The sequence below is a fragment of the Pinus tabuliformis genome, chromosome J, assembly GCF_031772625.1.
Source record: "Pinus tabuliformis cultivar Carrire ecotype Pingquan chromosome J, CPIR1, whole genome shotgun sequence".
NCBI lineage: Eukaryota > Viridiplantae > Streptophyta > Pinopsida > Pinales > Pinaceae > Pinus > Pinus tabuliformis.
The window spans coordinates 504,124,460-504,131,254 of NC_142295.1; positions in this window are offsets into that span (position 1 = coordinate 504,124,460).

Consider the following 6,795-nt stretch of genomic DNA (forward strand, 5'->3'; position numbering starts at 1 on the left):
GAAAGCGTCGTTCCTTTGCAGTTGTGGCGGGCGGGAGCACTGTATAAACAAAACTTTAACAAATGCCCCTTTCCTTATAACGCGCGAATGCTTAAAAAACATGAATTTTCATTGAAAATTGGCACTGCCGCAACACTGTGCATTCTATTAAATCATGGCCGTTGGATCGCGAGAAGGCAGATCCAACGACTGGCGCTAAATCGGCGATCGACGGATCAGCGGATCCCAAACCATAATGCCTCCGATGAGCGATGAACCCCGTGGACCCGAAATGCATTATAGGCTCCCTTATGATTTATATCGGGTCCGGCCCATCGGCGAACTCTTATCGGTGGATTTGAATGAAAATGGGTCATCGGACCCGAAATCCCTTTCAACTGCTCTTTATAATTTATCGGATCCGGATATGGGGCGCACAGTACCAATCTTTGCGGACCCGAAATGCTTATAGGCTCTTTCTTTATGGAGATCGGGTCCGGCCCATCGGCGAGCCCAACTCGGCGGATTTTAATAAAAATGATAAGCGGACCCGAAACCCATTCAAACTGCATTTATATACCATTTCGGCTCCGGCCCGTTGGGAGCCTTCTTTTCGCTGCACTAGGGGCCCTTACGGACCCGAAATGCTTTCAAAACTGTGCTTCAATTTATTTCGGCTCCGGCCATTCGAAGCGGTACAACCATCGGAACCCCGACGCGATAAAGGCCACGGACCCGAACTGTTTATAGGCCGCTTATTTATTTAAATCGGGTCCGGCCCGTCGGCGATTCATATCGGAGGTTTTATAAAAAATGGGCTTGCGGACCCGATACACCATTGAGCTATGCTTTATTGTTATGTCGGGTCTGTCATTTCAGAGCCTTTCGTAATGCAAACAACGCATATGTATGGGATCGCCGGACCTCCGACAGCGATATCGCGTCGCAGGGAGGGCACTTGCCTTCGGAGAGCTGCCATATATGTTAATAATATGCCACTGCCCCCTACCGATAGCGATATCGCATCGGAGGGGGACCAAAAGGAGCCTTTTCTCTTCGGAGCATGCATTTTATTACAATGTAAAGAAAAATGAATTCGGAGGGGTGGACTTTATGCTTATGAATGGTTTGTGAGCCATCGGAAGGGGTCCGATGGCCCAAAAGGAAGGATTTTCTTATTTTTTGAAGGTTTTTAATGATTTTTGCATGGTTTTTTGGGAATTTTCTTGCCTTGGAAGGATTCCAAAGGCATTAAGGAGGCATGTGATGTGTTTGAGAGGGGCAATGAGGGTTCTTGCTAAGTTTCAGATAAACTTAGCAATTCCCAAGGATGTATATGGTTATCTTTCAACCAGGGGGAGGGGATAAGTATATAGGGGAGTAATATACATAGTTTTAGTAGGGGAAGGGGAAATAAATAGGGAGCTACATAGTAAAGTTAATAGTTAATATGACAATGATGAGAAAAAGCGTTAAGAATGATGTCTTAGGCTATCAATGGGGGAAAATGACTGATAGAAGAAGTGTGTACATTCCTTGAGTGAAGCAGATCTTCACCAAGGCAAATGATATGGAGAATGATGAAACTAAGAGGTATCAAGCAGATCTTGACCTCTTTTAGGGGAAGTTAGTGAGAGATTTGGGAAAAGAGGAAGAAGGGGAAGTTAGACATGCCTCGCTTGAAATCCTCCAACTGAAAAAACTGCCTCAAACTACAAATGAATTGCTTACCAAAAATTGGAACACAACAGTGGCATTTAGACTAGCACGCTTTCATGGACAGTTCTTTGGCCATCTGTAGCAAATATGGAGCATTGCAGCATGCATAGAATGACATATTTGGCATGTAAAAATGTCGATCATGAAAGATGATTAACCTGTTGCAGCAGGAGGCTAATAAAGCAAACAGATTGAAAAAATGAAAGATAGAATCCAAAAATGGGGTATGATGTGGCTTAATATGGCAGGCAGGGTGACTTTGATTAAGGCATTACTCTCGGTGCTCCCAATCTATCAGTACACAATAATTCTGGCACCTGCAAGTGCACACAAACAAATGGAATTAATAATAAGAAGCTTCTTATGGCAAGGAGGGAAACAAGAGAACAAAAAATTCAGTTTGGTCAAGTGGGAGCAAGTCACATTACCATATGAACAAGGAGGCTTATCAATAAGACTCCTTGGCTTAATGAATGCTGCATTAGGAATGAAAATAATATGGAGAATGATAACAGGAAAGGAGAGTTGGTGGAAAAAAACTCTTGCTACAAAATACATGGACAAATCTAGAACAAAATTATTGAATGAAAATGTTCCCATAAGGCCATGCACTCAAGTATGGAAGCTTGTGAAAAAGACAATTCCACTACTCATAAATCATATCTCCAAAACCCCAGGCAACGGGAAAACGATATCGATATGGGAGGACAAAATTATGGGAAAAGAGCCTTTAAAGTTTCAATTGGAACTTGAAGGCATTCAAAATTGGATGACAGAAAGAGGCCTAAACACACTTCACTCAATCTCTACTTGGGATCAACGAGAATGGCAAGAATGGAAAAATATAATAATCCCTTCAAATCTGAAAGGTCAATGGGATAGATTAAGGCAACACCTCAAAGGAGAAACACCCATAAGCATTGAGGAAGAAGATGCATTTGTTTGGGATCCAAGCGAAGGAGGATACACAGTCAAAACAAGTTACAAAGCTCTTCAAGATCATCAAAACCATCAGGATTGGGGCCTTTGGAAAACAATATGGAAGACTAAAAGTCTACCTAAAATCAAAATATTTATTTGGACCCTCCTAAAAGGCAAAATCCTAACCTCTAAAAATCTATAAAAAAAAAGGCTTCAGTGGTCCATTCGGGTGCTCTATGTGCCTGAAGGAAGAAGAGACCATCCAACACCTATTCCAGGACTGCAAGATAGCAAAAGAATGCTGGAAACAACTCTCAAGTCCTCTGGAAATCAACTTAAATTTTGCAAATCCCTTTCTGGAATTTTTTCAAGCTTGGGAGAAGGCATACCCCTATTCAACAAAGAACAAGGCGACAATTAAGAGGTTCTGGAAATGCCTTCTAGCAGTCTTATGTTGGCAAATATGGCTGACAAGAAACAAAAGTATCTTCAAAGACCAGACCCCAAGAATAGGGAAAATTTTATCCAAAACTTGGGGCTTAACATCTGAAATCTTAAACACAAAAGGGACTACAACAATGGACTATAACATCCTTCAGCAAGAGGAGAAAGACTGGATCAGAAAGCTATAACAAAAAACAATGGGAAAAAAGGACATAAGAAAACTCCTTTAGCTCAGAGTTGGAAAATTAGGCTAAATGAAGAAGAATTTGCAAATTGGAAAAAAAAACAAAAAAGATACAACCTCTTCTTTGATGGGGCATCAAAAAACAATCTTGGGAAAGCAGGGGCAGGAGGAATTATAATCGATCCTGATGGGAAAGAGATAGTCTCATATGAATGGGGTCTGGGAGAAACATCAAACAACAAAGCAGAAGCATATAGTTTGTTAATGGGATCAAGGATAATTAAAAAGAGAGTTATTCGAGACCCAATCATAATAGGAGATTCAACTATTATTATAGAGGCAATGGCTAGGAATAAAAGCCCCAACAATTTAGCCATAAACAGAATATATAAGAGGATAAGAACTAATCTGGAAGGTTCAGGAGTGGTGACTTTCAAACATGTTCTGAGAGAACACAATCAAATGGCTGACAAATTTGCAAACAAAGCAGTTGAAAGAACAGAAGGAACCACACGGGAAAATGAAGAGATATACCATAATTCAGTTCCATAGACCAAATCAATTGTCATGAGGCAATATTTTCTCATTAAAAAAAGTGAAAACTTCCAAAACATCCTCAAAAGGACAACAAAAAATCAACAAGAAGATATCTTTGCAGGAAACATCAAATGGAATTCACAGGATATCAAACAAAACATTCGGGGGAAATCAAATTCCTTATCCAGTTCGAAGACCAAGGATGGTTGTGATCCTACTCCCATGAATTCCACAGTTAAATGTCTCATCCTAGACAGGTACCGAAGCAGCTCTTCTCCAGTAAAGTCTAAGCCTTTTAGTGCTACTCTTTGTTGTGTTAGTATTAATCGAATGTTAATAACTCTGTCTCAGTTATCGTGCAGTGCATTCGATATCCCTCCTGCGAAATCTCCCCTCTTGAGCCATCACTCGAACTCCTCTCCCAGCATCCTCTTTCTAAATAATCCCCAACAGGAGACTTGCTTTAGCTCTTAGTCAAAGAAGCACACGAAAAGCTCGTCATACCCGCTCCTCCATCATCCTCTCTCACACCATTACGATCTCTATACTCCATTTCTCGCAGTTATCAGTAGACACATTGCAGGCTCACCATCCAAGCGGTTTCATAGCTCCTTTTGTCCCACACATAGTGCAGCCCTGAACTCCCTACCCATTAAAGCACTGCCAGTTAGCCTCTACTATGTTTTTTACTATTCTTCACAGGAAGGGCAACATACCTCAAATACAGTAGCCACTCTAATTCCGGAACTCAATAGAACAGCGCAAAGCAAAGGCAGCAGAAGGAACACTCTAAGTAACAGAAGTCACAGGAATAGCAACAACAAAAGGAACAACAACTATCTCAAAAACTCAGAGAAGGAAGTGAATAAGATGGAATTCAATCCAATCGAGAAAGCTACAAGGAACGACGGATGTGCAACATGTAAGGCAAATAAATTTATGATCAACAGATTCCAAGATGCTCTGCAAGACATCAAGTTGGAAATGAAAATGGAGTTTAGTTATCAAAAGAGAAGCATGGAAAGCCAGAAAGCGGAGATATTGGCACTCAAGAACAAATGTGTGCACTTGGAGGAAGCAGTGGCATATATCAAATCCACCACCATGAGCCAAGAGGGAGAAAACTCAGTCCATCAAGGCAAGAAGCAACATTCCTCCCAGGAACAGTCAGTTCATAAACCATGAAAAACAACAAGTAACACAATGTTTTGTAAATTTATATTACTTGCAGGCCAGTATGTAAGGCAGTATGCCAGGATAGATATAGGAATATATAGAATTTTGGATTTCAAACATAGAAGTAGGGATTGCATTCCCAATACACTTTTACTGCTTGAATCTTATCTTCACCGAATGTAATAGGAGCATGCTCCATCTCATCCTTTTTTGGTAATATAATCACTATCTGACCTTGTCAAAAAAAAAAATAGATTTATGAATCGTAAATTTTGTTTGGATTTTAAATCCTTATTTATTTTGCAAATAGATTGGATCTTAAATTTAATTCATTTTGATAATTTTTTCATAGGTTTAGACTTAGAATATATATATATATATATATATATATATATATATATATGAGTAAACTTATATTTAGACTTTATAACTGTGAAAATTCCTACACTGAAGGAACCCCTACTGCAACAAATCTGAATCTACTTCACCTACTTGATTTTTTAAATTACATTCATCAAGTTATTCTTCTGAATACTGAAGTAAATTACTTTTGCAGCCTACACTAATTAAATATTTGATCTCATGAAATAGAAAACAGAGTAAAGAACAAGATACATAGGACACACTTATTTTTTGACACAATAGTCCTCGGAAAAACCCAACGTGGGAAAACCGGTGCAATAGTTCTAAGGGTTTATTATTATGCAGGAGAAATATCTAAATACAAATCTAGGATGCTCATATAGCAATCCTTTACAGAGAAAATACTAGCGGAAAATCTGAGTGAGTTTTACCTCACTTCACCTGACAGAATTTTGGCTGATCCAGCACAAGACTGGCTAACCTCGACTATTTCTACATTGGCCTTGTGTAGGCCCTGTGTTAGTCCTGCGTCACCTTCTCTGCCCTCTGCGTCAACTCTTTAGCTGTTCCAGTAGTTCTCGACAATTGCGGTTGTTCTGACAGTTCTGGATTCTGCGTGACATACAACTTTTTTGTGTCAGCTCTCCCGGCTACTGCGTTGCCTCTGCATCAGCTGTCCCAGCTTTTCCAGTAGTTTCGGTTGTTCCGACAGTTCTAGATTTTGCGTGACAGGCAACTTTTTTGTGTCAGCTCTCCTGGCTACTGTATTGCCTCTCTCTGCAAACTCTCTCCGCCTCTCTGTCAGTGTTCTCCGGAAAGTCCTTCTCCCAGATTCTCACTGCCCCTTTGTTGCAAGATCTCCCTAATCGATTTTCCTCCTGAGAACTTCTCACCTCAGAAAATCGATTTCCTCAATCTCTTCGTGTGTTTTTCCAAATGAACCCCAAGACTCCATTTTATACTTTTCTTGTTGAGTCTTCAATGACCGAGATTAAGTCTCTAATCAATAGCTAAGATTAAAACATGATTCGATCCGCCTTCTAGATCATTCTCACCTATATTTTGATTAATACCCATTAATATTTTAATTTCCTTAAGTTTAGACTTAGGAACCCCATCAAAAAATAAAAATTATTTTAATAAAATACAATCCAGGTGGAATTTCACCAAACAGTTCCTAGGTTCTTTAGAACTCATGTGCCTTAGCCTCTCCAACAATTTTCAAGGCTAGATCACTTCCGATGCTACCAAAAACTAACACTCCCTCTTAGTGAGGAAAGTGCTCTAGCAACAATGTCCACCTGCATGTTGCTCTGTTTCTGAAGCACTTCCTTTCTGCATTGTTGCTGCCACCAACACTGTGTTGTTGTTGTTACTGTACTGCTATCTATGACACTACCACTACCACTGTTGCATCTGTACTACAACTCCCTCTCAAACGTTGCATCTGCTTTGCTGCTACCACTGCCAAT